The sequence below is a fragment of the Micromys minutus genome (assembly GCF_963924665.1).
Source record: "Micromys minutus genome assembly, chromosome: 7".
NCBI classification, from domain to species: Eukaryota; Metazoa; Chordata; class Mammalia; order Rodentia; family Muridae; genus Micromys; species Micromys minutus.
In genome coordinates, this window is record NC_137976.1 from 62716123 (window position 1) to 62725770 (window position 9648).

The window sequence follows — 9648 nt, forward strand, 5'->3', positions numbered from 1 at the left end:
GCACCAAATCCTGCTTGCACACCAAGCAGACACTTGCTCTCAGACTCTCTGGCCTCTAGAACTATAAACCAAACAAACTTCTACCCTCTGTAAATTACGTAGTCCTACGGTACTGCTCTTTTATTATGGCAAGAGATAATCAAGAAAGGCACAAAGACCAGAGAACAGTTCACCAACAGGCACCGTGGAGAGAAGTTGGTGTCAGGTAAGGCTTTGTGCTTGAGGGTAACTTGACATTCCTACGCATCAGCAGGAAAAGCAACGGTAATAAATACCACATGCAAAAGGGCACAGAGCAGACTGGAATCCACAGAGACAATAGTGGCAGTCACTTGGGGGGTCAGGAGTTCAGGTTTTATTAGGCCAAAGAGCAAGTAGTAGCCTTTCTTTTTAAATTGGATATATTTTATTTACATTTCAAATGTTATCCCCTTTCCCGGATTCCCCTCCATACTCCCTATTGAATACCCTCCCTGCTTCTATGAGGGTGTTCACCCACCCACCGACCCTCTCCCACCTCTCCGCCCTGACATTCTCCTACGCTGGGGCATCAAGCCTTGGCAAGACCAAGGGCTTCTCCCATTGATGCCCAACAAGGCCATCCTCTGCTACATGTGCAGCTGGAGCCATGGGTCCGTCCATGATGTACTCTTTGAATAGTGGTTTAGTCCCTGGGAACTCTGGTTGTTGGTATTGTTGTTCTTATGGGGTTGCAAATCCCTTCAGCTCCTTCAGTTCTTTCTCTAACTCCTTCATTAAAGACCCCGGTCTCAGCTCAATGGTTGACTGCGAGCATCCACCTCTGTATACGTCAGGCTCAGGAGACAGCTCTATCAGGCTCCTGTTAGGATGTACTTCTTGGCATCAGGCTGTAGTAGCTTTTCTTCCAGGGTATGGCTAGTTCCTAAGTCAGTTCTGAAGGTCTGGGTGTGATTTAACGTCTAAGGACCTGCAAATAGTTCCATACCTTCCTAACACAAGTGGGTATGCTGAGTCCACTGTAGACTGACAAACACCTTGCACAGTAGGTTGAATCATTTTGCAGGGTCTTCACGTTTCTCTGCCCTCATTCAGCACTCTTTCAGGCTACTCAATAGACTCGTTGGAAGAGCATTGCCAGAGGCTTCGGCTGTTTCCAGAGCTTTACCGGGTGTCCCACCACCTGTTTGGTGGGCAGAGAGACCAGATGTTACAACTTCTCCACATTGGATGAAACATCTTCACATGCCCAGACCCTAAGCCTTGAGAAGTCGTCAAACCCAAAGTAGCTAGGCCCTGAATTTCTGTAGGATTCATTCCCTTGATCTGCTTGTATTTTCTCAACAAGACATCTAGAATAATAGCTGTTTATGCTCATTGAAGACCAGCCTTTGTTGTATGTGCAGCATGAGCAACTGTGTGATATGCGATCTAATGCACGGCACATGGAACATGGAGATTTCTGAGATCTCTAAGACTAGGTTGTGATTAGGCCTGAGATAGGACAGCACTGTATTGCTAGGTGTGCTGGCTAAAAACAAATGAATTCTGGTGAGTATTATAGTATACAGAGAGGGGGACGAAGGAGGGGGAGGCAAATTTGCCAGATCAATAACTTCCAGAAGTTGTATGGTTTCCTTAGCAACAAAACCACACCTCGAAAAGCTACATTGGGGCTATCACCCAATTAAGTTTGTGACAGTCCATTGTTAATCTCCACGAACCATGTACGCTGGCGAAGGCCAAGTATGCAGAATGGATGGAGCGTGCGACCTCATTCACCATCCCTGTGTCTTTGAGTCCCTGCTGCAGGTTTACTTGTCTTACCATAGTGGCTTGTGCTCTGTACAGAAAGCAATGACTGTGGGGATTCCGCTAAAAACCACTATGTCTGTTTCTGAAAGCAGCCGTTCTGGAGCCGAGAGGATAGCTGTCTGGGCTCGGGCTGTACCCCTCTGAGATGGAGCCCCACAAACTCCACTGAGCACCTGGTGGCTATGAACTCATGTCCTGACAGTAAGTCACGCTTTCCTGACACTGCTATCAGTTCAGAGCCAATTCTCAGTACATTCTTAAAGGGATAGTCATTTCCTTATTTTTTTCCCCCACATATGGTTATGTCCTCAGGTTTCTTTGGGGAAAATTGGGGGTAGGAGAGATTTATTGTATACACATTGACTGAGCTGGTAGGTTCTTCCCTGGTGGGACTCACTCTCTCTGTGTTCCCAGTGGTCATGAGGCTGAAAAAAAGAGCCTAGACAAGGAATCAGTTTAGGGCTTCAGTCCCCTGCTGTGACCAAGTCCCTTCTGTTAATGCCTTTCTAGAGCTGTTTGGTGATCCGGTATATGCAAATCAAGCAAGACTGGGGCTGTCACACTGCACCTTCAGCTTTAGGGACAACAAGTTCAAAGAGCAGAGCAGCATTCTGGTGAAAGCTCTGTCTCTGGTCTCCCTTCGTGACTGTGTATTGCCCATTTGGTGTCTGTCACCTCTGTTTCTCACCTAGGACTCTTCAGAGCCCATTACAGTTGCAACAGTCCCCATGTGTAGTTTTCCTGGGGAGACATGAACAAATGTCTGTTTACTTTAGATAGGTCGCCAACAACAGATCAAAGAAAGGCAGCTACCCCAGTCCCTGCCCAGTCTATCTTGCTGAACCAGTGGAGTTTGTTTGCTTGTTTGGCTTGGTTTGTGGTTTTGACTTCTTATAAGTCAGAGGGGTCTCTAGAGCTGTGGTTCTCAACCTGTAGGTTGTAACCCCTTTAAAAGGGTCACCTAAGACTATTGGAAAACGCAGATTTTTACATTATGATTAATAACAGTAGTAAAATTACAGTTATAAAGTAACAGAAAAAATAATTTTCTGGTTGGGGGGGGGGTCACCACATCATGAGGGACTGTATTAAGGGTCACAGCATTAGGAAGGTTGAGAACCACTGATCTAGAAGAACAGAACCAAGGGGATGAAATATCTACATATTCCTGTATAGTAGTGTATTTATTATTGGGTATGCTAGCTAAAAGACAAACTGATTCTGCTAATCCTAAAGCTAATTCTGGCTAAACCAGTGGAATAAAAAACTCCAAAGAGACACAGGATGATTTTATTCTTGCTCTTATTTTAAAAAAAAAATGGCTGAGAGATGCAAAACTAACAATATAATGTCTATATCTTATACAGCCTCCATTAGGACTACTCCACAACTATACACAATGCAAAAAAAAAAAAAGAAGGGACATGATTCTGTTTCAGTAAAACTTTACTTGCAAAAATAGGCATGTCTGTGTACCAATAAAACTTTATTCATAAAACCAGGTCGTGCCAGTTTGCCAGTCCCTACACTGCAGATGCACAGTCCTGGGGAGAGACTGCAAGTGTAAACAGTTCATGATGGGACACCATGGTCAAGAGATGTATACGAAGGGCTGCGGAGGCAGAGGGTGTAACTGTCTGGGGAGCTCAGCAGTGCCTTCTTCCCAGCATTTCTGTGGCTTGTATTTTCAGGTCATTGCCATCTAAGAACCAGGAAACTGCTTACAGATTGACAGTGGGTGGGACCTGGAGTCTGTGTTTTATCAGAGCCCCTGTCTCCTTCCTGAGCTGAGCCTGTGGTGTGGGAACTGATGCCCCCACCCTCTGCCTCTCCTTCCTGTACCTGCCAGACCCTAACACCTCCCGAAACCCAGCATTCCACAGCCTTGGCACCATAGAAACCAAGCACTTGGCAAGATGGTCCTGAATGATAATTCCTTTCCTGCCGCAGTCAGTGTCTTCTGACCCAGGGCAACTTTTAGAGTTCTCAGGGTCTTTGTCCACCAAGGAGTCAGGCTTCGGGGTAGATTGAAGGTCCAACTCAGTACAAGCATGAAATCTATAAGACAACAGAAATGATGTCACAGTGGAAGGGGCTGCTTAAGGAACCCTAGTGAGAGAAGGCTCCAGAAGTAACCGGACAACCATTTAAATAAAGGATAAGCCCCAGTGTGGAAGTCTGTTGCTTTTCCTCTCTTCCAGCTCTGCCATCCCAGAGTCTTTCCTTGTCCCCTCTTACTTGGCTTCTTGATTCCAAAGTGGAGATCACACATCTCATAAGGTTGTCGGGATGATCAAAGGTGAACAGTATCCAAGTTCACAGCAAGTGCTAACCAGTGTGCAACCAGTTCAAACCAGTTTCAGAGGGCCTGTGACATCAGATTGGGTGAATTGGCCACTTTGGGTGAATAACGTCCAAAGTTTGAGGTTCACAGTTCTTTGATGCATGAATCTAACAAGAATCCTTTCTTCATTTACATGAAATTATTTTATAGTTTCCCAGAGACAAAGGAACACAGCTTTTTTTTTTTTTTTGTGAGAACCCTCACATTGGACACACATGATAGAATATTTATTAACACAAAAGAATTTTATTTGGAGGGTGAAACAAATTAAAAGGCTTTAATAGTTTCCATGCATGTAAGTCATTTTAGATCCCAACACAAAGTACTTCATCAAACTGAATACAGTTCTGCTTTTTAAATGCCTTTATTAATTAACAAAGCTTCCATTAAGGTTTAGGGAGAGGACTTTTAATATTTTTGGCTTGTTCCCTATTTAAAAGCATATTACTCAATGAGTTGCTATTAGGAATGGGGTACCCATTTCTTTATGTCCTACATAAAATAAAAGCAACTGGCTTTGTGGGCAAAGGGAGACCCAGTTTCTCTTTCTTAGTGCAGGTGGGAAGAATCCTAAGAGAAAACAATGGGGACTCTTGATTTTTAACTAGGTCACTTTGTGTGGAAGATCCATTAAGTGTCTATGCTTCTGCGTTGACCAAGCACTGTCATTCTGGTTAGTCAGTAAGGAGAAGGGGGGTTCTCCGTTATTGGACAGAACAGAAAAAGAAAGGATTTCCAGCAGGTGGGAGAAATCCTCAGGAGGGCTTGCCTGGCTCTTTGACCCCAGCTGCCCATAGGTGTAATCTCAGAAGAGCCCAACCCCCAGCCTCTCACCCCCTACCCTCCATATATACAACTTTTTCTCAGCCCTTGGGTTTGTGCTCTGGCTTTTTTGTTACCACTTGTCTTGGCATTTCTGGTTTTCTTTCCCATTGGAACGCTCAGATCTTTCAATTGTGCACAGTGCCCTTGCTCAGAGGCCTGGATCACGCTGTCTGTGTTTCCCCCTCAGTGAATGCAGGTCACCCAGCAGAAGCCCAGTGGTTCACTGGAGGGAAAGGAAAGCTTATCACCTTGTCCCTAGGCCCCCTGGAGAGCGCGCGGAAAGACTTTTCACAGGAGAGACTGTAAAAGGCCGGCAGGGATTCTCGGGACAGTGACCTTTGGGGTCCCTTTTTTATTCCGATTTTCAAATGCTGCCCCACGGTGTGTGGTTCACAAATAAGGCCAGAAGAGGAGCAGATGGAATAGGGAATGATTCAGAGGGAGTGTGAGGGCTACCCAAAAATCTTTTAGAAAACATAAATGAAGAAAAAAATCCTAGTCCTAGTATCTGGAGTCTCATGGTCAAGACACTGGCTGGCGTTTTGTGAAGGGACCGGAATTCACTGTTAATATGCAGAAGGAGTCCTGAAGGAACAGATAGACCAGGGAGTAAAACCTAGAGACCTGCTTTGGAATCTTTAATCTTCTCAACATCCGTGTTACTCCAGGCCAGTGAACCTCTCTCTTCTCTTAGGCCAAATGGTGATACTATCCATTTTGTACCCATTAGCTTTAGGGCTAAGGAGGAGAACAAATACGTTAACAGAAAGTTCTTGTGGCTTCTGAAGCTTCACAGAGTAGATTCTACCATCCAACCCTCTAATTTAATAAAGCAGATAACCAACTACGGAAAAGGTAAGAAACAATCCCAGACCACCCAGTAGGGCTACTTCACATAGACCACAGATGTTTAGACTGAGCCTAGGCGACATCAGGATCAAAAGCTTCAGGGCTAAGTGTTTGGTGACCTGTCTGTAGTCACAATTACCCACCGGCATATCACCTCACGTTTAATTTTATTTTGTGATGATAAAAGCTATATGCACTCATCTTGTGACACTTGGCAGATACGAAGGGCACAGAGAAAAAAAGGTAGAAGGTTTCATAGTTCTGCTGCGTGTATAGATTCACTGTTGAAATTATGCAGTACAGTCTGTTGTCTAGGCTTCCCCCGTGCGTGTGTATTTGAATACAATTTCTATCCCTTTCTCACTTAAGTTCTTTAATGCATGCTAGCACTGAAACAAGTGTGAAGTAGTATTCACACTTGCATAACTGTCCATCGAACAGTTGTATAACAAGGCTCTGATAAGAAACATTGATATAGTTTTGATGTGCAGTGTTCCCCGAAAGACTGTGGGTAAGCCTGTGGTTTGTGTTGGTATTGAGGAGAGAAAACTTTAGGAGGTTGATCCTAGTGAGAAGGAGTTATGTCATTGAAAGTTTTCTCTTTTGTTATTGCTGTTTTAAGATTTTTGAAAAATTTTGTGTGTGTGTGTGTGTGTGTGTGTGTTCTGTGGGTTTATGTGCATCACATGAACACAGGTTCCCAAGAAGGCACAAGGACATTGGATTCCCTAGAACTGGAATGACAGTTGCCTCAAGTGGGTGATGGGAATTGAACCCTCAATGAGAGCTCCTTGGAAGCAAGCCCTTAAAACAGAGATGGCACCTGTTGTGAAAAGATGACGTCCCGGGTTTCGGCACCAATGTTAGGGGAAGGATGAAGAAAGTGGAGGGTATATGGCCCCTGGAGGTGCGGAAAGGCCTGGGGGCAAGGGAGATGCCTCTGGGGGGGGGGTCCATGTTGGGAATCCCTTCTCTCTGAGAGACCAGACACACAATGGTATAGTACAGAATAGAGTTTATTCAGGTCATGGGAGAGTTAAGAGGGTGGTAGAGGCAGAGAGGGTGGGGGAGAGGAATAGAGAAGTAGAGGCCAGCCATGAGCACTTGGAGAAAGGGGAGAAGGGAAGGAGAAGAGGAGGGGTAGGGTTGGGAGATCAAGAGAGCCAGGAGGCAAGAGAGGCCAGGAGAGAGGAGGGGGCAAGCAGCCCTTTTTATAGTGTCAGGTCACTGGGGCGGAGCATACCTGGCTACTGCCAGGTAATTGAGGGGTGGGGTTTACAGAATTCCAACAGCACCCTGCCCTTTTCCTGTCAGTCTTTTGCCTTCTGTCTGCCATGATATAAACAGGCCTTCTCTACCAAAGTGTTGCTACCATGGTGTGCTGCCTCAGCACAGATTCAATTAACCATGGGTTAGATGGTCCAAACCACGGCTGTCTCAGCACTCTGTAGGGAGGGGCAGGCTGATCTCTATGAGTTCAGGGTCATGCTGATCTATATGATGAATTTAAAAGACCCCCGAAGGGAGACCCTCACTCAAATCTCAGGAGAGGCGCACACCCAGCGAGGCACCGAGACCAGACTTGCTGCAATCGCACGAGGAAGTCTATTGAAAGTGAAACAGAATGAGATCTCAAGCCAGCATGCTGGGGTCGAGACTCATACACCATGCAGGGGTAGAGGAGTTCGACCCCGGCCTGAACTTGTAACGGGCTTATAAAGGCAAAAACCACAAAAGATGGTGAGGACAGGGGGAGAATGAGGAAATTCAAAAGGGGACAATGAGGAAATTCAAAGGGGAAGAATCATACACCTTGGGCACACCTAGGGCGTTGAAACATTCCACAGAGGTCATCCGGACCTTCTGTGGTTATTTTGGGAACTCAAATCTCAAGAAAGTTCCAGGAAATTTCCTGCAGAGGAGAGGGCCCTAGGGCAAGGAATCAGTGTCCTTTGACAACCTTTTACTCTTCAAATTCTAGTATAGGCAAAGCTAAATAGTGAGTGTTGTGATAGAATCCAGGCTCCTGTCTGGACAAACCACACCAGGCCAATACAATCCCATGTGGAACAGGTTTATTTGGGATGCCAGAGCCCAGAAGGGGAAGAGAGAAAGGAAGAGAGAAAAAGATGATGGGGGATGGGAGAGTCTGCCCACTATTTAAACTGTGATGTAAGTGCTCACAATTGTAGGTGGGAGCCTTTGCCATGGCAACAGATGCATAGTTCCCTGTTGCCTGCAGGAAAAGCAGTTTCTGGTACCAACAGTGAGACCCTGTCTCAAAAGAAAAAAAGAGGAGGGGGAATAAAATAAAATTCCAAACTATGAGCCCAAACAAACCCCTCATCTTTATACAATGATCATCATCTCAGTATTTTCTGGCAACGATGCAAAGCTGACAATGTGAAAGCCAAGGTTCTTTCCTAACTGCTCACTGTTCTGAATGACAGCATCGAAGCTCTACAGGTTCCGTTGCTTGGCTTGTTCCCCATCAAGTCCCAGAAACTTCCATTGAGATTAGGGAGTTGAACAGAAGCTTGGTGCCTGAACTGAACTTGTCCCCGAGTCCACCAAATGCTTGAAGAGATGTCCCCAGGCCATCAAGTGCTCCCTCTAAGTTATGTCATAGAATCCGGCCACTGTCTAAATTTCTGTCCCTTGGCTCTGTTAAGATTCGTAAATGCTGAATTGCTCCCAAAGTTTTGAAGGTTTATCCTGGTAAGATATATAGTTATGGAACGTCATATGGAGTTGAGGCTCAAAACCCTAGTGAATCATTATTTTAGCAGAAAGTATTTTATTTAAAGTCGTGTATTTTACATCAGATGTTCTTGTCCTGTAGAGTTTTGTTGTGCATTTGTCGTTTGTGCTGATTTGTTTCAGAAAAGGGTCTTGCTACTTAGCCAAGGTTGGCCTTCTGTCTCAATCTCCTAAGTCCTGAGAAATGGGTGTATGTTGGCTCCATTATGTCTGGGCCTATGGAAGCAAGAGCATGTGGCCGAGACTGTTCATCTCATGAGGGACAGAAAGCAGAAGAAGGGGTTACAGGAAGGAACTGAGGGCCATAGGCCCAGGATTATACTTGTTGGAAATTGGTTCTAATGCTCTGAATTAATTGTAAATCTGTGTATCTAAACACTGAAGGTCCTTGTCCCCAATTGGTTTTTGATAGACTAATAAAGAGCCAATGGCCAATGTCTGGGAGGAGAGGGACAGAACCTTCATATTTGCATGGTCAAGTAACTGGGAAAAAGATAGCCGGGAAATGAATATGATGGGGAAGAAAGACAGGAAGTAAGAGATGCTCGAGAGAAAGCCAAACAGCCCTGAAGAATTCAAGTAACTGGCAACTGGCCACTTCCCCGATTAGGCCTGGGGTGGCAGGGGAAGGTCTAGGGTCTCAGGAGTACTGGAGGGGAGTGTTTGCTATCAGGGTGATGTTTAAGAGTGCTCAGCCTTTGAGGTAATCATGGCATGTCCAAACTTAACTGAGTGTATGCATGTCTGTGTGCGTGTACATGTGTGCCTTTCATTCACAAATCCAGTTCAAAAACTCCAGGAGCCAAAGTAGCTTAGCCAAAACTACCACTACATCTACCTCCCCCAACTAAATAAGCCCCACCCACCACTTTTTACTACTTCTATCAGATGCCATCATATTAAGATTCCATTAAAAAAATAGCACCATGATTAGTTCAGAGCCCTCAGGATCTAATCACCATGACAGTACACCACAGAGAATGCCTGAGGTATGCTTTTCTAATCTTCTAGGAATTTCCAAGCTCAGTTCAGACTGATAAGAGATTAACTATAACAATTTGTATCTTGTCTCTGTT